We start from the raw sequence: 24,946 nt of genomic DNA, 5'->3' as shown, positions 1-24,946 counted from the left end.
TAAGTAGGTTGGTGTAACTGGACCGAAGGGTTCTCAAAAGGGATTTTTGTGCAAGATTAGAAAGGAGGAAAGGACCAGAATATGAAGAGCTTAAAATGCCAAATTCTATAATAGATATAGTGGCTTTAGGAAAACACTAGAGCTTATTGCGCTGGGGGTGGGAATGGGGAAAGGACTGGAGGGATGACATAGTCAGACATAAACTTTAAAAAGATCATTTTGTTAGCTGAGTGAGTATGAAATGTGCAGAGATTTGAATTACAAAGAACAATTTGAAATCTGTTACGATAGTGTAAAGAAAATGATGAGAGCTTATATCAGGATGGTGGCAGTGGCAGTATTTGAGAATAGAAGGAGTTATAGGAGAAATGTTGCAAAGCCAGAATGGATAGAACTTAATAACAGATTTGGATAGATGGGGAGTACATGTGAAAAGATGAGGATGACATCTAGGTGATGACACGGAGCTTGTCAGCCTGGGGGACTGGAGGGATGTAGTTTGGTGATGGAGTTTTTATGTGGATGTTTCAACATTTTTTCAATTTTGTTTTATGTTTCATGTTTCACATTACTAAAATTTTGAGAGGCATCATGATGTAGTAGAGTATAGCCTTAGAGTCAGGAAGACCTACTCTGACATTCATTAATTGTATTTCCCTTGACTCAATCTCCAATGCTCCAGCTAACTCTATAAGATTACAAGTTTTATAATCATTGTAGATGGGCGTCTGTGGAAAAATTTTCCTCAGAAAGAATTCATTATGTCAATAAAATAATAGGGATAGACCTCACACCTTTCTTATACCTCCCTCCACCAAATTCTAAGGATTAGCTTAATTCTCTGCTATAATTTTTTTGCTGGCTATAATAAACCCTCCGAAAGACAACAGGAGTTAAGAAAAAAAAAATAACCTTCTGTCTTGCAACCAAGGATATTATAAAAAATGTTTATATATAACTTTTCTGTTTACAGAGTTCTTTTACCTATTATTTAATTTTTTTAAATAATAATTCTGTGGATGATTGTGCCAGTATATTTCAAATAAAGATTTTTTTTTTTTTACCATGGGTTTTACCATGTCCCAGGCCCAAATGCCACTGATAAAAGGAATATGTAGAAAGTCTACATTGAGAGAGAAATAGCATACATAATTACTATGCCAGTATAAATAGAGATAACACCAAAAGTTAACAAAATTGAAGCCAAATATAATAGATATCATCCATGCTAAAATATGTATCTTTCAATTCAACAAGCATTTATTAACACCCCTTGTATCCCAATCAATCAGCCTTTTTGAATATTTTATTCTAAATTACATGTAAAATAATTTTTTAACTTGTGCATCTAAAATTTTGAGTTTCAGATTCTCTTCCTCTTCCTTCCCTGAGATAGTAAACAATCTGATATAAATTATGTGCAGTTATGAAAAACATTGATGATGTTGCAAAAAGAAAACAGATTAAACCCTCCCCCCAAGAATGATACTGTTTAAAAATATGTCTCAATTTGCATTCAGACTTCACCAGTTCTTTCTCTAAAGGTAGATATAATTTTTCATCATGAGTACTTTGGACAATTGTATTACCCAGAATAGCTAAATCATTCACGGTTGATCATCATACAATATTGCTGTTATTGTATAGAATGTTCTCCTAATTCTACTCACTTCACTTTGGTTCAGTTTGTGTAAGTCTCTCTGGGTTTTTCTGAAAGCATCCTGATTCTCATTTCTTATTGAACAATAATATTCCACTACAATCACATACCACAATTTGTTCAGCTATTTTCCAACTGATGAGCATATCCTCAATTTTCTATTCTTAGCTACCAGGCACACAAAAAACTGCTATAAATATTTTTATACAAGTAATTTCTTTTTCCTTTTTTGATCTTTTTGTGATATAGACTTAGTAGTGGTATCGATAGACCAAACAGCATGCACAGTTTTATTGCCCTTTGAGCCTAGTTCGAAATTATTTCCAGAATGGTTGGATCAGTTCACAACTCTACCAACAAAGCATTAATGTTCTAATTTTCCTACAATTCCTCCAACATATCAATTTCCTTTTCTGTCATATTAGTCAATCTGATAGGTGTGTGGTTGTACCTCGTGATTGGTTTAATTTGCATTTCTCAAATTATTAATAATTGTCTTTTAATATGACTACAAATAACTTTGATTTCTTTGAAAACTGTCATTTCATATTCTTTGACTATCAATTGGGGAATGACTTGTATTGTTTTAAATTTGACTGAGTTCCCTATGTATTTGATAAATGCAATGTTTATTAAAGATAATTGTGATAAAAAAATTCCCCTCTCAGCATTTTGCTTTCCTAATAATTTTCGTTGCAAATTTTGTGCAAAATGTTTTGATTTTTTATAATAAACACTATTTTATATTTCATAATGATCTCTATAGATTTTCAAGGTTTTCAATTTAGTGTTTAGTTGGAAATTTTTTATTTGTTCTTTTTCCAGTTTTTTTAGTTGCATGCCAAATTCATTGATTTCCTCTTTCTCTATTTAATATGATATAAGCCTTTACAGATATACAAATTCTCCTCAAAGTACGGCTTTAGCTACATCCCATACATTTTTATATGTTGTCTCATTGTTGTCATTCTCTTTAATGAAATTGTTGATTATTTCTATGATTTGTTCTTTGACTCCTTTAAGATTAGATTATTTAGTTTCCAATTAATTTTTAATTTATCTTTCTACTGTCATTTATTGAATGTAGTTTTTCTTGCATTATGATCTGAAAAGAATGCATTTAATATTTCTGCTTTCCTACATTTAGTCATGAAGTTTTTATGCCCTAATATATGGTTAGTTTTTGTGAAGGTACCATGTACTTCTGAGAAAAAGGCATATCCTTTCTAATCTTATTAATTTTTCTTTAGAAATTTACCATTTAACTTTTCTAAAATTCTATTCAACTTCTTAAATTTCTTTCTTTTTATTACATTTATCTAGTTCTAAGAAGGTGAAGTTGAGATCCCCTACTAGTATGATTTTATTGTCTATTTTCTTCTATAATTCATTTAATTTCTCCTTTAAAAATTTAGATGCTATACAACTTGGTTTTGTAATAATATTACTTCATTGTCTACGATACATTTTTAGCAAGATAAGGCTTCCTTCCTTATCTCTTTTGATTAGATCTAGTTTTGCTTTTGTTTTGTCTGAGATTATGATCGTAACTCCTGCTTTTTAAAATTTTACTTCAGCTGAAGCATAATAGATTTTACTCTAGCTCCTTACCCTTTATCTCACAAGTTTTATAAAAGATTCTTAAATCAGATACAAGATTTAAGTATAGAAAGAAACAGCAATTGAAATTCTCTGAAGTTTCAGCATTAGAGAGCCAACTTTAAGAGACTGTTCTAAGTTGTTATGAGCAGATTTTATCATAATTATCTAGAAACTTCTAAAACTGATTTGGAACTGGAGAAGCAGTGACCCCTTCATAGCTATCCTGAGAATGAAATCTATTCCACAATGTACAAGAGAAGCTATTCAGAGACTAGATGACTACATGGGAAACCTGGGTCTCAAGATGTAATGATTAAAAGGACATTGGGAGTGGGTTACTTGGGATACAAAGAGACTTGGTTAATATTGATCTTTATTGTATTACTTTGGCCTTTTTTTCATGGTATGTGTATTTATTTTTTAACTTTCCTTAGTTATCTTTGTGACATATAAATATCCCTTCTCAGAAGTGGTCTATTGTAAGATCTCTAATTAGTTTGATTTCCAATTTATGTAATTGATATTTTGAATCTATGAAAAACCTCATAAATCTGGATTATAGATAAATGATCCATGGGGAGAAATTGGTTGTCTACTTCTCTAAAAATCGATGGGGGGAATACTCAGGGAACTGAGGGCATTAGGACAACAAGCAGTAATAGGAATTGAATGAAGCACATTGACTTAATTTTGTTACTCAATTATGGAGCTAGCTCAATTTCCTTTTTATTCAATTATGGTTCTATTCCAATTTCTCCTGTGAGAAAATTTTATTCAATTGTGGGAGCTTGGAGAAAAATCTTATTGTTTGAAACTAGCATTGCATGAGTTCCAATAGACTTGTAATGGAAATAGTCATCTACAACCAGAGAGAGAACTATGGAAAATGAATGTAGATCAAAGCATAGTATTTTCACCATTTTTGTTGTTTGTTTGCTATTTTTTTTCCTTTCTTGATTTTTTCCCTTTTTGATCTGATTTTTCTCGCGCAGCATAACAAATATGGAAATATGTTTAGAAGAATTGCATGTGTTTAACCTTTATTGGATTGCTTGCTGCCTATAGTGAGAGGAGAAGGGAGAAAATATTGGAAAAAAAGTTTCACAAAGGTGAATGTTGAAAACTATCTTTGCATGTATTTGGAAAAATAAAAAGTCTATTATAAAAAAAAAAGAAATTAGCACTGCCTAGCTGAGAAATCAGATCATCTCTTCCTGCTGTTAAGAACTCTTAACCAAGGACTTAAGTTATGTTGACCAGAAACCCAGTCAGATTCAAAGATTGATGTAAAGCATTATACATCTCAGGAAACCCATGTATCTTACCTGAAAACTGGCCCCCTACTAATCAATCAGTTATTTCCATATTCCTTTGTATACAGACATTTGGGTGGAGTGCGAAAACTTTTTATTTCTGGTTTCAGAAATAAAACTCTCCTCCTCCCAATTTTGAAAATCCCTAATCTTTCATCCAATTAAAAACCAGATAACCCAATGTTGTATTGTTTCCTTTTAATTAATTGTCTTTATTTGATGAATCATTTTTATGTATAAAAATCTGTCTCCTGTTGTATTTAGGGTTCAAATCTAAGCTGAGAAGATATGGTCCTGCTTTGTTGGGCACTTGCCACGCATTATTTAATAAATCAATATGTTCAGATGATGTAACCTTTGTTTCCTCAATCAGCTCACCTTTTGTGCAACATACACACACACACACACACACACACACACACACACAAAGAATAAGAAGGCTTCCACCTGTCTAAGAAAATCTTCTTGTGGAAGATTTTCAAAAATGCCATGGACAAGAATAAATAACCATATGAGAGGTAGTGATTTGTATCTGTGCATGAATCTGTTTAGGGAGCTCTTCACCAGGAGCTGGGCAGTACCTTTTCTATAACTTAAAGAGTTTTAGATAGCTGTCTAGAATGCCAAGAATTTGAGTGATTTGTGAAGGGTCATATAATCTGTATGTAAGTATATTAGGGACAAAACTGGAACCCAGTTCTTCCTGCCTTCAAGGCTAATTTTATGATGTAGTAAATGAAAACCTTATATAATTAAATTATCATAATTACAGATAATAGAACTGAGGCACTATTGGCTTAAATGAAGTGCCTGATTAAACCCAGATCTCTTTTCCCTTCTTCAAACAACTTTATTTATTTATTTTATATGTACATTCATTTTGAATATATTTCCATATAAGTCATGTTGGGAAAGAAAAAAAAAATCAGAACAAAAGAGAAAAACCATGAGAAAGAAAAAACATGGACCCACACTTAACACCATATACCAAGATAAGATCAAAATGGGTCCAAGACCTAGGCATAAAGAACGAGATTATAAATAAATTAGAGGAACATAGAATAGTTTATCTCTCAGACTTGTGGAGGAGAAAGAAATTTGTGACCAAAGATGAACTAGAGACCATTACTGATCACAAAATAGAAAATTTAATTACATCAAATTAAAAAGCCTTTGTACAAATAAAACTAATGCAAACAAGATTAGAAGGGAAGCAACAAACTGGGAAAACATCTTCACAGTTAAAGGTTCTGATAAAGGCCTCATTTCTAAAATATATAGAGAACTGACTCAAATTTATAAGAAATCAAGCCATTCTCCAATTGATAAATGGTCAAAGGATATGAACAGTCAATTTTCAGAGGATGAAATTGAAACTATTACCACTCATATGAAAGAGTGTTCCAAATCATTATTGATCAGAGAAATGCAAATTAAGACAACTCTGAGATACCACTACACACCTGTCAGATTGGCTAAGATGACAGGAAAAAATAATGATGAATGTTGGAGGGGATGCGGGAAAACTGGGACACTAATGCATTGTTGGTGGAGTTGTGAACGAATCCAACCATTCTGGAGAGCAATCTGGAATTATGCCCAAAAAATTATCAAACTGTGCATACCCTTTGATCCAGCAGTGTTTCTATTGGGCTTATATCCCAAAGAAATACTAAAGAAGGGAAAGGGACCTGTATGTGCCAAAATGTTTGTAGCAGCCCTATTTGTAGTGGCTAAAAACTGGAAAATGAATGGATGCCCATCAATTGGAGAATGGCTGGGTAAATTGTGGTATATGAATGTTATGGAATATTATTGTTCTGTAAGAAATGACCAGCAGGATGAATACAGAGAGGACTGGCGAGACTTACATGAACTGATGCTAAGTGAAATGAACAGAACCAGGAGATCATCATACACTTCGACAACGATATTGTATGAGGACATATTTTGATGGAAGTGGATTTCTTTGACAAAGAGACCTAACTAAGTTTCAATTGATAAATGACGGACATAAGCAGCTACACCCAAAGAACGAACACTGGGAAACGAATGCGAACTATCTGCATTTTAGTTTTTCTTCCCGGGTTATTTATACCTTCTGAATCCAATTCTCCCTATGCAACAAGAGAACTGTTCAGTTTTGCAAACATATATTGTATCTAGGATATACTGCAACATATCCAACATATAAAGGACTGCTTGCCATCTAGGGGAGGGGGTGAAGGGAGGGAGGGGGAAAAAATCGGAAAAGAAAGGAGTGCAAGGAATAATGTTGTCAATATAAAGTAATCATTAAATAAAAAATAAAAATTAAAAAAAAAAAGAAAGAAAAAACAAAAGAAAAGAAAGGTGAAAAAATAGTATACTTTGATCCACATTCAGTCTCCATAGTTCTTTCTCTGGAAGCAGATGGCATTTTCCATCCAAAGTTTATTGGAATTGCCTTGGATCACTGAACTTCTATGAAGAGTTAAGTCTATCTAGTTGATCATCACACAATCTTGCCTTTGTATACACAGTGTTTTCCTGGTTCTGCTTACTTCAGTCAGTATCAGTTCATGTAAGTCTTCCAGGCTTTTCTAAAATCAGTTTACTCATCATTTCTCATGGAACAGTATTCCATTGCATTCATATAGCATAATATATTCAGCCATTTCCCAGTTGATGGGAATCCATTCACTTTCCAATTCTGTGTGACCACAAAAAGAGTTGTTACAAACATTTTTGCACAAGTGGGTCCTTTTCCCTCTTTCGAATTTCTTTGGGAAAACTGAGGTCTCAACTCCCATCTCTGTGCCTTCTGTTTACTAAACAACTTATGTTCCTAACCTCACATGAAGTACAGCGGGCCTCTTTACCTAGATTTTTAATAGCAGAGCCCACAGATCTAATGATGGTAGAGAGAAGATAATTTGCATTCTTGTTATTACCTTTCTTTCCTCCAAACACCCCTATGTTTGACAGGTGATAATTTTAACAGTGTGCAAAGAGTCTTCATTTTTCATGCTGTGCTCCTGCTGATGTCCCAATTGCTGTTTCCAATTATAAAATTCTTCTTCCTCTCACAGGTATTTTGTTCTACTTGCTTGTAGGGGAATTTGGTCAAGTAGTTAGAAGAGACAGAGCAAGAAGAGACTGATTCTATGTAAACTGTGCCATTACATAACTGCGTGTGTGACCCTGTGTAATTCTTTACCCTCTCTTTGTCTCCTGACCACTCATACTTTGCCAATTCTTAAGCAATCCATGTAAAAGAGCTTGAGATATGTGGATGAAAGAAGCAATTTTAGTAGCACCATTACTGTTATATCTGAACTTGAATTTGTGAATGAGATTGATTACAGCAGTGACTGGGATACTTAGATAGATCCCAGATTCCATTCCATCAGTGATAATAATAATTACTATGAAATTCTTTAAAGTTTGCAAAGAGTTTTACATATATTATATTTAATTTGATCCTCACAGCAATCCTGTGAGTTGGGTGCTATTGTCATATCTATAATATAAGTACCACTAAATGGTTTAATGGATAGACCTTTGGATCTGGAATCAGAAAGACCTGAGTTCAAACCTAGCTTCAGAAACATACTAGCTGTATGACCCTAAGCAAGTCATTTAACCTGTTTGTCTTAACCCACTGGGGAAGGAAATGGCAAGTCCCTCCAATATTTTTGTCAAGAAAACTCCCTGCACAGTATAGTCCATAGGGATCACAAAGAATCATACATGACTGAACAACAGCAACAAGTTATACCTCTTTTAAAGATGAGAAAACTGAGGTTCTGGCTAAATAACTTGCCCAGGGTTACACAGTCAGTATGTGTCTGAAGGAAGATTTTAATTCAGATCTTCCTGATTCCAAAAATGTCTATCTGCTATGTATGTTGGAGCCCTCCCTATGAGTCTTTTAATATTTTAAGAATAAAAATGCAGCACTCCATATGTCATCCTTCATTCTCAATTCCTGCCCAACTTTCCTCCTTCTCTAGTCATGCATGTTTTTTTTAAAAGGTTAAATATTTACAATTCTTCTGAACATATTTCCATATTCATCATGCTGCGCAAGAAAAATCTGATCAAAGGGTGAAAAATATGAGAAAGGAAAAAACAACAACAAAGGTGAAAATACTATGCTTTGATCCACATTTAGTTTCTATAGTTCTATCTCTGGATGCAGATGGCACTTTTTATCACATCTATTGGAAATGTCTTGGATTAACTCAGTATTGAAAAGAGACAAGTCCATCACAACTGATTATTACATAATCTTGTTACTGTGTACAATGTTCGCACTTCACTTAGCATCAGTTCATGTTAAGTCTTTCCCAGCATGCATATCTTTGATGAAACCTTTTATGCTATTTCTTGAGTACTAATCATTGATTGGGACTCTTAACAGATTAAAAAAATTATCATTTTTCATTACCTCTTGCTTAAATTATTGAAATCGTCTCTTAATTGATTTTCCTATCTCATTTCACTCTAGTCCATCTTATACACTTCTGCCAAAGTAATTTTCCTTATACACAGATCTATTTTACTCAATCAAATCCTCTCTAATTGTCTCTACAAGAATATATGAACTCCTTTATTTAGCTTTTAATGTCCTATAGAACCTGGCTCCAATCTATCTTTCTAGCCTTATTGGAAAATACCTCCCCTCCCACACTCCAGCCAATCTGGTCTTCTCGCTGATCCTCCATCTCCTTTTCCCATGATCCTCCATGGCTACTCTGATGTCTGGTATGGACTTTCTCCTTACCTCCACTTCAGGAGTCTCTCTTTTGCAGCTTCAACACTGTCATCTGTATAAAGTCTTTACTGATCTTCCTTCCCAAACTGCTAGTGCTCTCCCTTTCTCCCAAACCCCATCATATTTAGCTACTTCGTATATTTTTGCATTTATTCACCTTAAATTTATACAATATGTTCCTTTATGTACTTGTTGCCTCCCCAAGAATGAAAGCTTCTTGTAAATGGGAGTACTTTTTGAATTTGTAGCCCTATTGCCTAGAATAGTGTTTAGCCCATAGAAGAGTCTCAATAAATATTTATAGTTCATTGAAGAAAACTCTTTAAAAATAGTCCATGTAAAATGAATGGATGCCCATCAATTGGAGAATGGTTGAGTAAATTGTGGTATATGAACGTTATGGAATATTATTGTTCTGTAAGAAATGACCAGCAGGATGAATACAGAGAAGACTGGCGAGACTTACATGAACTGATGCTAAGTGAAATGAGCAGAACCAGAAGATATATACCTCAACAACAATACTGTTTGAGGATATATTCTGATGGAAGTGGATCTCTTCAATAAAAAGAGCTAATTCAGTTTCAATTGATCAAGGATGGATAGAAGCAGCTACACCCAAAGAAAGAACACTGGGGAATGAATATAAATTGCTTGCATCTTTGTTTTTCTTTCCGGGTTATTTATACCTTCTGAATCCAATTCTCCCTGGGCAACAAGAAAACTGTTTGGTTCTGCACACATATATTGTATCTAGGATATACTGTAACCTATTTAACATGTAAAGGACTGCTTGCCATCTGGGGAAGGGGTGGAGGGAGGGAGAGGAAAAATCGGAACAGAAGTAAGTGCAAGGGATAATGATGTAAAAAAATTACCCTGGCATGGGTTCTATCAATAAAAAGTTATTTAAAAAAAATAGTCCATGCGTGTCTTTTTTTTTTAAACCCCCTCAGGTTTTTAAAAAAATTTTGATCTATGATTTCATTGTCATGAGGAAATTCCCTCTGAGCAGATCAATTTATTGTTTACAACTTATAACCTCAAAGACTTGTCTGGATCCCCTTAGAAGTTAAACAACTCATCCAAGATTTATTTGAGTTTGACCCCAAGCTATAGTGAATCATTTCACCAGATATTAAATATTATTTCTAGATAATAGAAATGGAATGAAATAATCACTGCTCCATTATTCATTTTGACTGGAAAGAATTTTTATTTTCAGGATAAAAATCCAAAAATGAAATAAAGCTTGTGACTATCTTATTAAACTTGCAAAACTACATGAATGAGTAGCAAAAGGAAGAAAAAAATGTCTTTTTTTTTCCCCTAAGAAGTTCTCATTGTCTATTGTAGATTGTATTAGAAATGGAAAAAAATCCCATGTCAGATATAAATCACCATAGAAATGTGTAGAGAATATAAGATGAATTGAAAGCACTGTTCAGTTCATAATCTTCCTATCCTTCCATCTGTTCTATATCACTCACTGAATTCTTTTTCTACTCTCAGGGTACTCCCAGCTTATCCTCTGGGACAGTTTTTTCCACTCTAGTTTCATACACCTCTATTCCTACCTTAGACGCTTTGGCTTTCCACTTTAATGAATGAAGCACTGAGGCCCAATGAATAGCAAATAGGAAATAGCATATGCCAGGCAAATTAAATCACCATCTCTTCTCAGATCCTGATGGAGATAGCTCATGACTCAAAAGACTCTAGAAATAGTTCATTTCCTACATTGTCCCTGCTTCCAGGCTGAGTTCCTTATAAAGAGAGCAATTACTGTGAAGAAATTGAACCACTGCCATCAGTGGGTAAGTAAACCCCCAAACCTTCAGGAAGAACAGCATCCATACGACTACAAGCCTTGTTTCCAGCCCATCTTCTAAAAGCATTATCCTAGGAAACAATTCCTAGTGAAAATTCAATCCAGCAACTGTTTCTGCAGATGCTGACATCCCTAATTTCCTCAGCAGTCATGATTAGTAAAGACCCAGAAAAATAAATTACAACTCTGAAATTCTTTAGTACTGTCAAATGTACTGTCAACAACAGAGACATATGTGGTTTTTTATATTAAAGAAGGTGAATTTGCATCTGTTTTGCCCCAGCACCTTAAGTATCATCAGACTTTCCCATATGACTTGAAGTTAGAACTTTATGTTTTTATTATCTCACCCATTAGAATGTGATATCTAAAAGCCAGGATTATCTTAGCCTTTTTATACTCCCAGTGCTTTGCATATAATAAGCATTTAATAAATGCTTTTTCACTCACTCATTCATTCATTAGCTATTACCCTAAAAGCTATTTTCTCTTTGACTTTTAACATTCCCAATTTTTAAAACTTCTAATTTGAATAAATAAGACCATCTAGTTTTTCATCTCTTCCTGTGGGACTTCTGAGGCTTCCTAGAGAAAGCCATGACATTGGTTTTCTCACAAAATTAATTGTTAACAGTCTCAACTGGGTTCTTTCTACTGCTCTGTTATCATAGACTCATAGGATCACAAATCTTTCTCAGGAACCATCTCACCAAACTCTTTGATTAAAAAAACCTCTTTGATTGAAACTGAGTCTCAGAAAATTGATGTGATTTCCTCTAAGTCACACAAATAATAATAATCAGAAGTGACCATTGAAAATAGGTTCTTTGACTCTAAAGGATCAATGCCCTTTGTACTGTATACATTCTTGGTTCTCTATTTCATCCCTCCTCCAATCCCCATCCCCAGCCATAGCTTCTGTCTCAAATATTTTCCTCCCTTCTTGGACTAAATGCCTCCACTCTCCATTCAATAGCAGTTGACTTATTCTTTTCATTGAGGAGACTAAAATTTTATGGCACCATCAACCCTTTCCTCCATTCATCAGAACTTCACAATATCATCATCCAATCATGCTCCCTCTTTTTCCTTCCTGTCTCAGCAAAGAAGGTAAACACACTCCTTGCTAAAGTAAATCTCTACCACTAATCCCACTTCTTCTTGCCTCTTTCAGCACTTGCCCCAGAAAATATTCCTTTTTTTTTTCATAGTTCTTTAAGTTTTCCTCTATCCATTGGGTTTTTACAAAATATGCTTATGTCTTTTTAATCTTAAAAAAGTTATTCCTTATTCCTCTGGTACATCCTCATGCAGTACAGACCCCATCCATCTCTTTCTTTTCACAGCTATATTTAGGAAAACATTGCAGACTCTTACTGCCTTCAATATACAATAATCTCCGAATATGTCTTTGGTTTTTTTTCCTTCTATCCTCTGTCAATCTGCTGATCAGACTTCTATACATTTGGGTTCCTAATTCATAGATTTGTTCATGCCCCATCTTTGGTCAGTTCCCTGCAATGGTTCCCTATTGCATAATAAGTAAAATTTAAATTCTTAAGCCTGATATTTTAGTTCCTTTGTAGTCGGTTATCAGGAGTTCCTAGTTTTAGGTCATACCATTCCTTTCTATATACTCTATTATTCAGCCAAGCTGCACTAGACATCACCTTCTGTGTACATATTTTTCCTCCATGCTTTAATTAATCTTCTTTCTAATCCTGGAATTCTCTTTTCTTTCTAAGGAAACCTATCTTTGAGCCCTTGGAATTCTTAGCCATCCTTGAAAGTATGAAGTAAATTTCACTTTCTCCAGTAATCCTTTCTTGATCCCTTGAAAATATGAAGTAAATTCTACTTTTTCCAGGAATCTTTCCTTGATCCCTTTTCTCCAGGAATCCTTCCTTGATCCCTACTTCCTTTAATTTGACCATGATTTTCAGATACCACTTTGCTTGAACCTCTCGTATGTAATTGTCATGGAATAGTTTTACTATACTATATACAATATTATATTATGCTTAATAAAAATATTAACATATAACCAAGAAGAACTGGTGTTATTGTTAGAGCAATGTTACAATCATTCCCATATTACTTATCATGTAATATTTATATCATACATAGTATAATAAAATATTATATGATAATAATTATACATAGTAGAATAAAATTACATTATAAATGTATTATACTATCTATGATAGAGCCAGTGTAATATAATGAATAGCAAGTTGATCTTAGAGTCAGGAAGAACATAATTCAAGTCTGACACTAACTGACTTTGGACAAGTCACTTAACCTCCTAGGCTCTAGCCAACTTTCTAAGAAGGTAATTAAGAGTAGCTTGATATACATTGGTAGAGGAAATTCCCTTCATCATGAAATCCTTTGAAAAGAAAAGAAAAGTTCAGAATTTGAAACCATTTTAAAGAGAGAAAAACTAAAAAACTGAGTATTATAACACACACTTCTGGGCCATAAATACCACAAAGGCAGGAAATGTATTTCATCTGAACCTTATGTCTCCCCTACTACTTGGTACAAGTGTACCATAAATAGTAAGTACTTTAATAAATTCTTTTAAAATTTGTTCAAACAAATCCTAAACTTCAAGAGCAGACTGCTGTCTTGGATGAAAAAAAATTTAGAAAAAATAGTGAACTAATTACCAGACTACATAAATGCAGAGCTTATGAAGCAAGGAACAAGAATGATTGGTTTCATTATTGGAGCAATGTTATGGCCATTTCCATAGATTCCCCTGGTTACCTTCCATCAACAATACCTAATGACAAAATAAAATAATTGAAAAAATGATCATGTAAAAGTGCCCACCAAAAGATAAAGGCTGTATAAATAAAATTTGATAAAGAAAAATCCAATATTTAGTCTTTTGTTAACCTTTAAATGAACTTCTTCAACCTTTCTCTTTTGCAAGGCCAGAAAGTATTCTACTATCAAATGTTCCAGTGGACAGAAATGCTATCTATATAGGATAGAATGGTTTTGTAAATTCTATGCTTATTAAAGAACAATCTCTGTATCTTTGTAGCAGCCTCCTTAGACTAGGACTGGAGTTTGTTCAGTTCACACAGAGCTCATCACAGAGGTGAGAACCTGTAGCCTAGAACCAGCCACATTTTTAAGCTCCATATTTGGTGATCTCTGGCTTAACAGAACTAAACATGCAACTTTTATTTAAACAGGAGACTTGATACTCATTACTTATGTGCTCTCTGGTCTCAGTCTCCTCAGTGAAATGAAGGGATTGGATAAAATGAGTTCTAAAATCTGTCTCCTGATCTTAAATCCTATTATTCTAGGTTTTTTTTTTCTTTCTTTCTGGTTTTAGTTGAGCACAGAGAATACTGTCTCTGGGGACCTTAGTTCCCTTGTCTCCCATCCTATCTCTGTGCTCTTGAATGACTTCAGGCAATAAAAAAGTTCTTGTTTTTAACATGAACACTCTACCAGCATATTCCTCAAGGACATTGACTCTGCATTCTCTATTGAATTCATGAAGATTATTTCATGAGAAGAGAGAAAAATAACAGATGATCACCATCTGTATTGGGTTCACAGTATGTTCATTGTTTAACACATAGATTCTGTTGCTACTGTCCTTGTCACATTCTAATATCCATTTCAGTCAATGGATAGAAGGTCCTCAAAATAAATTCTCTCTATAGTGATTGGCTAAGGTCTATCACCTAGAATTCGTTCAGCAATACCCCAACAAGGGTTCCACAGATGTGAAATGAACTGTGTGATTTTGAACAAGTCACAACATCTCTCTGACCCAGTTTTCTCACCTGTAATATAGTATGACAATAGAATTTGGGGGTTTTATTTGGGGTGGCTAAATGACTTTTTAGATAGAGTGCTGGGCTTGAAATAAGGAAGACCTGATTTCAATTCTGGCCTCAGACACCTACTAGTCGTATGACCCTGGAAAAGCAATCAAGCTCTATTTGATTTAATCTACTAGAGTGGCAAACCAGGTTTGCCAAGAAAATCCCTTGAACAGTCTGGTCCATGGGATCATGAAGAGTTAGACATAGCTGATCAATTGAACAGCTACCATCCAAGGCTGCTGTGAGGAGCAAATCAACTAACACATGAAAAGTTCCTTGTAACCTTAAAGTAATATAAAAATATCAGCCATTGCCATTAATTAAATTGGATAATGGCTTGTATTTGAAAGGACTGGCTGAATGTCATGCTTCAAAGAGTACTCTAACAACTCAGCTGTAGTGGCTCCATAAACTAATTTTGTTTTTCTTTTTAGAGGGAAGGTATTATGGGCAGAACATTTATTGGGAAATAATCATTGTATCAAAACAACATGTGCGTATGTGTATGCATATACACACACATATTTTGATATAAATATTTCTGCATATACTATGTGTATACATATTATATATTTGTGTACATATATTTCTCTCTCTATATATATATATATGAATGAGTTATACTAAAAAGATGAAAAAGGAATACAAGAGGAAATTACCTTCTGATTGCTGATGGTGTGATGAAGTTATTCTTTCTTTGTATTCTTTCTTTCCCTTAGTTAGGGAAGCTGAGAGGTGGAATGGAATGGTAACTGCATATGGCATCAAAGAACCTGAGATGGAAGCTTGGCTTTGCCATACCATCCATATTCAATTGAATAAACATTTGTTAACATGTACCAAGTAAGCCCTGGGAATACAAAAAGAGGCAAAAGGCTGTCTCTGCATTCAGGGGCTTGCAGGCTAATAGAGGAGGTAACATACAAACAAATATGGACAAAACAAGTTATGTACAGGTAAATGGGAAATAATTAATGGAGGGAAGATACTGGAATGAAGAATTTATACTATCTTCACCTCTTTTGCTTTCAGCTTTTTCATGTGTAAAGAGAAACTATAGTCCATAGTTATTTCATTCTGTTATATCTGTTGGACGAGTTGCTTCATGAAAATAGTAATAGCAACAACAATAACTAGCATTCAGAGAGCTCTTTAAGATTTGTAAAGCACTTTACAAATATCTCATTTTATTCTTATGACAATGTTTGGGGGGTTGCTATTCTTACCTCCATTTTACAAATGAGAAAACTAAGATTAAGAAAAGTTAAATAATTCTCTCAGGGTTAACACAGTTAGTAATTGTCTGAGGCTAGATTTGAACTTGGGACTTCCTGTCTCCATTTCCACTGCTTCACTATGTCATCTAGTTGCTAAATCTTCTAAGACCTATTTTCTCTAAAGTAACAAGTGGACTAAATAGCTGCAGGGGTCCTTTCTGACTCAAGAAATGTTTAATGGGTTTTTAATACTAGGGTGGTTTGTAAAAGGCCAGAGGGACTGGGAGAATTAGAAGCAAAAATTCTAATCAAAGTCAATGTATAATAAAAGGTTTATTTTAATTCATAAATGACACCAGTTATGAGCTAGGATAAAGGGTCCTCAAATTGATTTGTTTTTAATTGTTCTAAAAATAGTTTCTAGTTATTCTTGAAAAGTGGAAATATTCTTGAAAAGTGGAAACATCTATATCACAATCAAAGCATATGCCTTGCAATTTGGGCCACACAACCCTTGCATGTCCCCTGGCTCACAGTTTTCATTGTCATACTACACTTGTGAAAGAAAGGGGGGAAAAAGGAAGGAAGGAAAGAGGGAAGAAAAACAAAAAGATCAGTAAGAAGGAGAGGAAAAGGAGAGGAATATGAAAAGCAGAAATGGGAAGTGACAACAAATATTGCAGCCACTTTTTTTTAAAATCTTATCTCCAAATTATAGTCTAGTCACCAGCTTGCTTCTAACAGCTCTAAATGCCACATCATTTCCCATATTTTATCTTCTCTTCCTCAAGGTATTGCTACGTAATTCCACCTGCCAAATCCAACTTCTTCCCAAGGCCTCCCAAGTCCCTCACCCCCATTCAATTGTGATGTCATTTTACCTCCATAATACCTTTCTCATAGGGTAAGTCTCCTTCTGTCTTCTGAAACTGCTACTACCCTGGTGCAGTCCACTCATCAGCTCTTGCCTGGATTATTGCCATAGCCCACTGATGGGCTGCCTGCCTTAACTCATTCCTGTTCATCATCCACTCTGCTTTCTAAGCCAAAAATCTGACCAGCATCATCTATTCATTTAACTCTAATGGCTCCAGGTTAAAATATAAAATCCTCTATGTGATTTTGAAAGTCCTTCATAAGGGAAGCAACAAATTGGGAAAATATCTTCACAGTTAAAGGTTCTGATAAAAGCCTCATTTCTAAAATATATAGAGAATTGACCCTAATTTATAAGAAATCAAGCCATTCTCCAGTTGATAAATGGTCAAAGGATATGAACAGACAATTTTCAGATGATGAAATTGAAACTATTTCCACTCATATGAAAGAGTGTTCCAAATCACTATGGATCAGAGAAATGCAAATTAAGACAACTCTGAGATACCACTACACACCTGTCAGACTGGCTAAGATGACAGGAAAATATAATGATAAATGTAGGAGGGGATGCGGGAAAACTGAGACACTGATGCATTGTTGGTGGAATTGTGAACAAATCCAACCATTCTGGAGAGCAATCTGGAATTATGCCCCAAAAGTTATCAAACTGTACATGCCCTTTGATCCAGCAGTGCTACTACTGGGCTTATATCCCAAAGAGATACTAAAGAAGGGAAAGAGACCTGTATGTGCCAAAATGTTTGTGGCAGCCCTGTTTGTAGTGGCTAGAAACTGGAAAATGAAAGGATGCCCATCAATTGGAGAATGGCTGGGTAAATTGTGGTATATGAATGTTATGGAATATTACTGTTCTGTAAGAAATGACCAGGAGGATGAATACAGAGAGGCTTACATGAACTGATGCTAAGTGAAATGAACAGAACCAGGAGATCATTATATACCTCAACAACGATACTGTATGAGGATGTATTCTGATGGAAGTGGATTTCTTTGACAAAGAGATCTAACTCAGTTCCAACTGATCAATGATGGACAGAAGCAGCTACACCCAAAGAAAAAACACTGGGAAATGAATGTAAACTGTTTGCATTTTTGTTTTTCTTCCCGGGTTATTTCTACCTTCTGAATCCAATTCTTCCTGTACAACAAAAGAACTGTTTGGTTCTGCACATATATATTGTATCTAGGATATACTGTATTTAACATTTAACATATATAGGACTGCTTGCCATCTGGAGGAGGTGGGGAATGGAGGGAGGAGAAAAGTTGGAACAGAAGTGAGTGCAAGGGATAATGTTGTAAAAAATTATCCTGGCATGGGTTCTGTCAATAAAAAGTTATAATAAAAAAAAAAAAAGAAAGTCCTTCAGAATTTTCCCAATCTTTTTATACCTTAATCCCTTTCACTTACTCTATGATGTAATGATTCAGATACTTTCACTGGCTGTACCCATGCCTAAAAGGCATTCTCTTCTTACTTCCACTTCTTGGCTTCTCTGGGTTCTTTAGAGTGTCAGTTAAAATGCCATCTTTTGCAAAAAGCCTTTCCTTGTCCCCACTTAATCTTCCCACTAAGACAATGTCCAGTTTGCCCTGCCTATTTCTTGAATCTAAATGGTTGTTTTCAGGTTGTCTTCCCCATTTGAATGTGAATTTCTTGAGAATGAGGACTGACTTTGCCCCTTTTTTGATGTCTACAGAATTTAGCACAGTGCCAGGCACACAGTAGTTGCTTAATAAATGCTTATTTAGTTGACTTGAAGATCAAGCCACCTTAAGTCTTTACAGTATCTTATTATGGAGGATATGACTTAGTATGGATTTGTTGTGTAGTGGGAAGAGCTCTGTCCTTCCAAAGCAATTCCAATAGACTTTGGACAGAAAATTCCATCTGTATCCAGAAAAAGAAATTTGGAAATCAACACATGCTATGTTCGCTTCTTTTTTCTGTTTTTTTTCTCTCCCATGATTTGTCTTTTTTGTTCTGATTTTTCTCTCCCAGCATGATTCATAAAGCAATGTGCAGCAAAACAAACAAACAAATAAATAAATAAAAAGGAAAAAAAATTCTGCCTTTAAAATTTGGAAAAACATGGATTTTAATCATGCCTCAAAATGATGCTTGTTTTGTGATCATGAGCAAATCACTTAGCTAGGTTTCCTTAGCTGTAAATGTGGTGATAATATCTGATTCAGCACCTACTAGATAACACCCACTAGATTCAGATCCTACTAGATGGATTAAAGATCAAATGATGTCACGGAATTATAAATTTATAACTGAAAGGAATCTTCTAAATCTAGTTCATCTTCCTCATTCTATGGGTAAAGAAAGAAAAGTTAGGGAGGTTCAATGACATGGTGGTCATGGTTATATAGAGTTAGGGAGGTTCAATGAAATGGTCATGGTTATATAGAGTTAGGGAGGTTCAATGATATGGTCATGGTTATATAGAGTTAGGGAGGTTCAATGATATGGTCATGGTTATATAGCGTTAGGGAGATTCAGTGATCCAGTCACAGCTATATAAATAATGATATGCAAACTTCAAAGCTCTGAATCAACATCAGCAACTGTTTATTCAGTGTTAGAAGGCCATCTTTTTTGTGACATTGGGCAAAGTCCTGAATGCCTTTGTTTCATATCACCATAGGATATATGTGTCTCTTTATCTGAACTTTTTATGAGATACTATATTGATGAACCCAGAAGGCATTTACATTCTGAATTTTTTGTACTTGGTTACCATGGCTAATCACTCTTGGAAATTTCCTAATTTCCTAAAAGATTGGCAGATAATTCTATTATGTTTTTGTATATGTATGTGTACGTGTACACACATGTGTATGTGTGTGTGTGTATTTCTAATTTCTAGCTCATGAGTTGTTCTTAGGCTTTGACTATATATTTAGTATTTTCCTGTAATTCATTTCTTGACATCAAATCAAGCCAATAAGCATTTCTTAAGTATTCAGTGTGGGTCAATTTCTAAACTTTGCATCAGAAAGAAAGATCAAAATAGTTCCTACCTTCAAGGAACTTAGTCTAACAGGAGAGAAAACATATGAATAAATATGTATAAATGAAATCTATACAGGACAATATGGAGATAATCTCAAAGGGAGGGTATTAGTAGAAAGTCATGCATTTGATCTCCATATAGAAGAGTCATTGGAGTGTGGATAGAGTACATGGAGTAGGGAAAATTCTTGGTGGCACTTGGCTAATTGTGACCACAATACCTGTGACTGAAAATTATCAACAAGCATATAAAAATGCTCCAAATAATTAATAAGCAAATATTATAGAAATTCAAATACTCACATCAGAGCTTCAAGGCCACAAGCATTTATTCAGAGGTCTAAGAAGGCTTTCAGACCATTTGTAAATCATAGATTTGGAAATTATTTGACTCACCATTCCTTCCTCATTTTTCAGATGAGGAAACTGAACTACCCAATGGATAAGCAATTTATTCAAGGCCAAATAAGTAATTCATGACAGAACCCAGCTTTTGAACCCAGGTCTTGTGATTCTCCATTCAGCCTTGATTGCACAGTTACCATGGTGATATGGAACACAGTGAATTCCTAAAGCTTTGTTGTTTGGACTACAAGATGATGGCTTTTCTTGCTGCCTGAATCTCAGCATCCAAAAAACATACTGGTTGAATTTAGAAAAAGAAGAGTTTTTTTTCAGGATTTTTCTTTTTGCTGTTGTTGTTGTTTATTTTTTATAATAATAATAGCTTTTTATTTTTCAAAATATATCACAGATAATTTTTAACATTCACCTTTGCAAAATCTTGTATTCCAAATTTCTCTTCTGTCTCCCCTAGACTAATATAAGTTAAGCATGTCCAATTCCTCTAAACTTATTTCCATATTTTTCATTCTGTGTGAGAAAAATCAGATGAAAAGGGAAAAAAAAACAGAAGAAAGTGGGAAAAACGAAGTAAACAAATAATAACAGCAATAAAAGGTAAAAATATTATGCTTAGAAAAAGAAGAGTTTAAACCTATCAGATTATTGCCAAAGAAGCAATACATGTCTTAAATCACTGCAATTATCTCAGTGGCTTTCAGGTCACAGTGAGACAATCAATGAGGTATTGTTATTTTACCTCTTGGTTCAGCAGTGAGGCCATCAATAGAATCAGCAAACCAACCAATATTAATGATTTTAGAATAATGCCATAGGATTGTGGATTAGAACTATCAGGGTAGCCTAAGTGAGAGGGCAGCTAGGTGGATAGAATGCCAGACCTGGAATGAGGAAGATTTCTCCTTTTGAATCATAATATGGCATTGTATACTTACTAGCTGTGTGATTTTGAACAAGTAACTTAAACCTGTTTGACTCAGTTTTCCCATCTGTCAAATGAGCTAGAGTAGGAAATAGCAAACCACTTCAGTCTCTCTGCCAAGAAAATTCCAAATGGGATCACAACTGAGAAACAATAACAGTGTTTTGTAGGACCCAGACTTAAATCTGACATTCACCACTTTTGTAACCCTGGTTAGATACAACATCCCTGGACTCCAATTCTTCATCTGTAAAATGAAGGCCCTGGACTTCATGATCCCTGAGGTCCCTTCCAACTGTGAAAAAAAAAAAAGTATAATTTTAAGTGACCTTAGAGATCATTTTATTCATTGTCCTCAGTTTACAGATGAGGAAACTGAGACCCACAAAGGTTCAATAACTTGTGTGAAGTCATGTAGCTAAGAAATAGCAGAGGTAGGCTTTGAACCTGCTTTGAACCTTTATAAGAAAGAGACTGTTTCACTGGTACTGTTGATACAACCTCTGAGACTTATGGGGATGAGAAACAAAAGTCATTTTTTCAGAGACATAGTCTTGTTAGCATGTGCATCGGATAGGGGATCTGAGTGCTCAGGTCAGAATCGATGAGAAATATGAAGTGATTGTAGTTCAAAGAATTAGAAGATGCCATATTTCTTTTAGAGAAGCACAGGATAATACAAAGGATCTGCCAAATGGATTTGAATGTGGCTATAGCCAAGCACAGTATTTATTCACATATGACCCTGTTGGCCAGCTTCCTGGACAAAGCTGCCAAGCCAGTTTGAGGGTACAGCTGCAGGGAACAACTTCAGATTAGGGAGGGCAGCTTCATTCTCACATGGACAATCAAGCACTAGCTTAATGACCTGTAAGAGCAACAGTTAAGGGTCCTTTTCAAGGAAATAAAAAAGAAAAGAAAAAGCAGTGGTTGAGAACCTCTGTCTAGTATTTTGATAACATAGGAATTTGTCAGGCTTCTTCTTCTTTTTTTTTTTTCTGAAGCAATTGGGATTAAGTGACTTGCCTGGGGTCACACATCTAGGAAACGTTAAGTGTCTGAGATCAGATTTGAACTCAGGTTCTCCTGACTTCCTTGGCTGATAATCTATCCACTGAGCCACCTAGCTGCTGCACTGTCAGACTTATTTCATTTTTTTTTAATTTTTATTTTTTTTCCATAAATTATATTCCTCCATCACAGTTTTTTTTTTAAATAACTTTTTATTGATAGAACTCATGCCAGGGTAATTTTTTACAACATTATCCCTTGCATTCACTTCTGTTCCGATTTTTCCCCTCCCTCCCTCCACCCCCTCCCCCAGATGGCAAGCAGTCCTATACATGTTGAATAGGTTACAGTATAAATATATGTGTGCAGAACCGAACAGTTTTCTTGTTGCACAGGGAGAATTGGATTCAGAAAGTAGAAATAACCCGGAAAGAAAAACAAAAATGCAAGCAGTTTATATTCATTTCCCAGTGTTCTTTCTTTGGGTGTAGCTGCTTCTGTCCATCTTTGATCAATTGAAACTTAATTAGCTCTCTTTAGAGAAGAGATCCACTTTTATCAGAATACATCCTCATACAGTATTGTTGTTGAGGTATATAATGATCTCCTGGTTCTGCTCATTTCACTCAGCATCAGTTCATGTAAGTCTCTCCAGTCCTCTCTGTATTCATCCCTCTGGTCATTCCTTACAGAACAATAATATTCCATAACGTTCATATACCACAATTTACTCAACCATTCTCCAACTGAGGGGCATCCATTCATTTTCCAGCTTCTAGACACTACAAACAAGGCTGCCACAAACATTTTGGCACATACAGGTCCCTTTCCCTTCTTTAGTATCTCTTTGGGGTATCAGCCCAGTAGAAACACTGCTGGATCAAAGGGTATGCACAGTTTGATAACTTTTTGAGCATAGTTCCAAATTGCTCTCCAGACTGGATGTGTTCATAATTCCACCAACAATGTATCAGTGTCCCTGTTTTCCCATATTCCCTGCAACATTCCACATTGTCTTTCCCTGTCATTCTAGCCAATCTGACAAGTGTGTAGTGGTATCTCAGAGTTGTCTTAATTTGCCTTTCTCTGATTAATAATGATTTGGAGCATATTTTCATATGTCTATAAATAGTTTCAATTTCTTCGTCTGAGAATTGTCTGTTCATATCCTTTGACCATTTATGTCAGACTTATTTCAAAGGCATAGGCTAATTCTGACTTCATCCAACAGGTCAACTACCTCTTTTTAAGTGCCTACTATGTGCCTGAGGGCTAAGAGCTAAGAGGGCTAGTCGCCACCCTCAAGGAATTTACAACAACCTGAAAACATCTGTGTATAGTCCAACTAGACACAGAATAAATTGGAGATAATCAATCACCAGAGAGAAACACTAGCATTAAGATGGAATTAGGTAAGACGTCTTGTGGAAGGTGGGCCTAAATTTGATGCTCAAAGCAAACTAGAGAAATTAAGAGGTGATGGGTGAGAAGGAAGAGAGTTCCAAGCATAGGGGACAAGCAGTGAAAATGCCTGGAGTCTAGAGATTTTGGCGTCTCTGGTTTGTGGAACAGTCAGTGGCCTGTGCTATTGAATTGAAGAGTAAATGGGAGGGAGTAGCAATTGGATTAGTAGGAAGGCATCAGGTTAAGGGAAGCTTTAAAAGGAAAATAGAGGATTTTATATTTGATCGTGAAGATAGTAAAAATTGGAGTTTAAGGAATAGGAGCTGGGGTGAAACATGGTCAGACTTTGGCTTTAGGAAGAACAATTGAGTGGAGGATGGCTTAAAGTGGAAAGATACTTGAGGCAGGAAGATAAATCAGCAGATGATTGCAGTGATCCAAGCAGGAGGTTGACAGATGCTTACCCAGACAAGAAGCAAAAATCTGTCTGCAATGTATCCTTGCCTGTCTCATCTGCATCATGAGCAAGAGATGTGAAGTTCTTCATCCTATTAGATTGTGGCTAGAAGGCTGGTCCTGGCATCAGGAAAACTTCTCTCTGGTTGTTGCTCAGTTATGACAGCCTTGTCCAGCCCTTGTTGTCCCCATTTGGCCTTTTCTTGGCAGAGATCTTCCCTAGTGGATCCAGTGGATCCATTTTGTCAGATAGTCAGAGGTAAAATGACTTGTCCAGGGCTAGGCAGGATGTGAGGCTAAATTTGAATTCAGTTCTTCTTGACTCCAGGTCCTGTGCTCTCTCTCTCTCTCTCTCTCTCTCTCTCTCTCTCTCTCTCTCTCTCTCTCTCTCTCTCTCTCTTTTTTTTTTTTTTTTTTTTTTTTTTTTTGTGAGTGGGTTGGGGAGGAGATTAGAGTGTCTTGTGACCCAACTGTAGAATCCTGTTTAAGTAGAAGGAAATAGAAGGTTAGAGCTATTTCTTGGCAAGGAGGGACTGAGTGTTGGGATAACAGGCATACATAGTTAAATGTTTTACATTGTCTCTTGCCTTACAATAAAGCTCACCCAGGGTGTCTGCAGAAGGCACTGT

The sequence above is a fragment of the Antechinus flavipes genome, chromosome 6 (genome assembly GCF_016432865.1).
Source record: "Antechinus flavipes isolate AdamAnt ecotype Samford, QLD, Australia chromosome 6, AdamAnt_v2, whole genome shotgun sequence".
Classification (NCBI taxonomy): Eukaryota; Metazoa; Chordata; class Mammalia; order Dasyuromorphia; family Dasyuridae; genus Antechinus; species Antechinus flavipes.
This window is presented reverse-complemented; position numbering follows the sequence as displayed.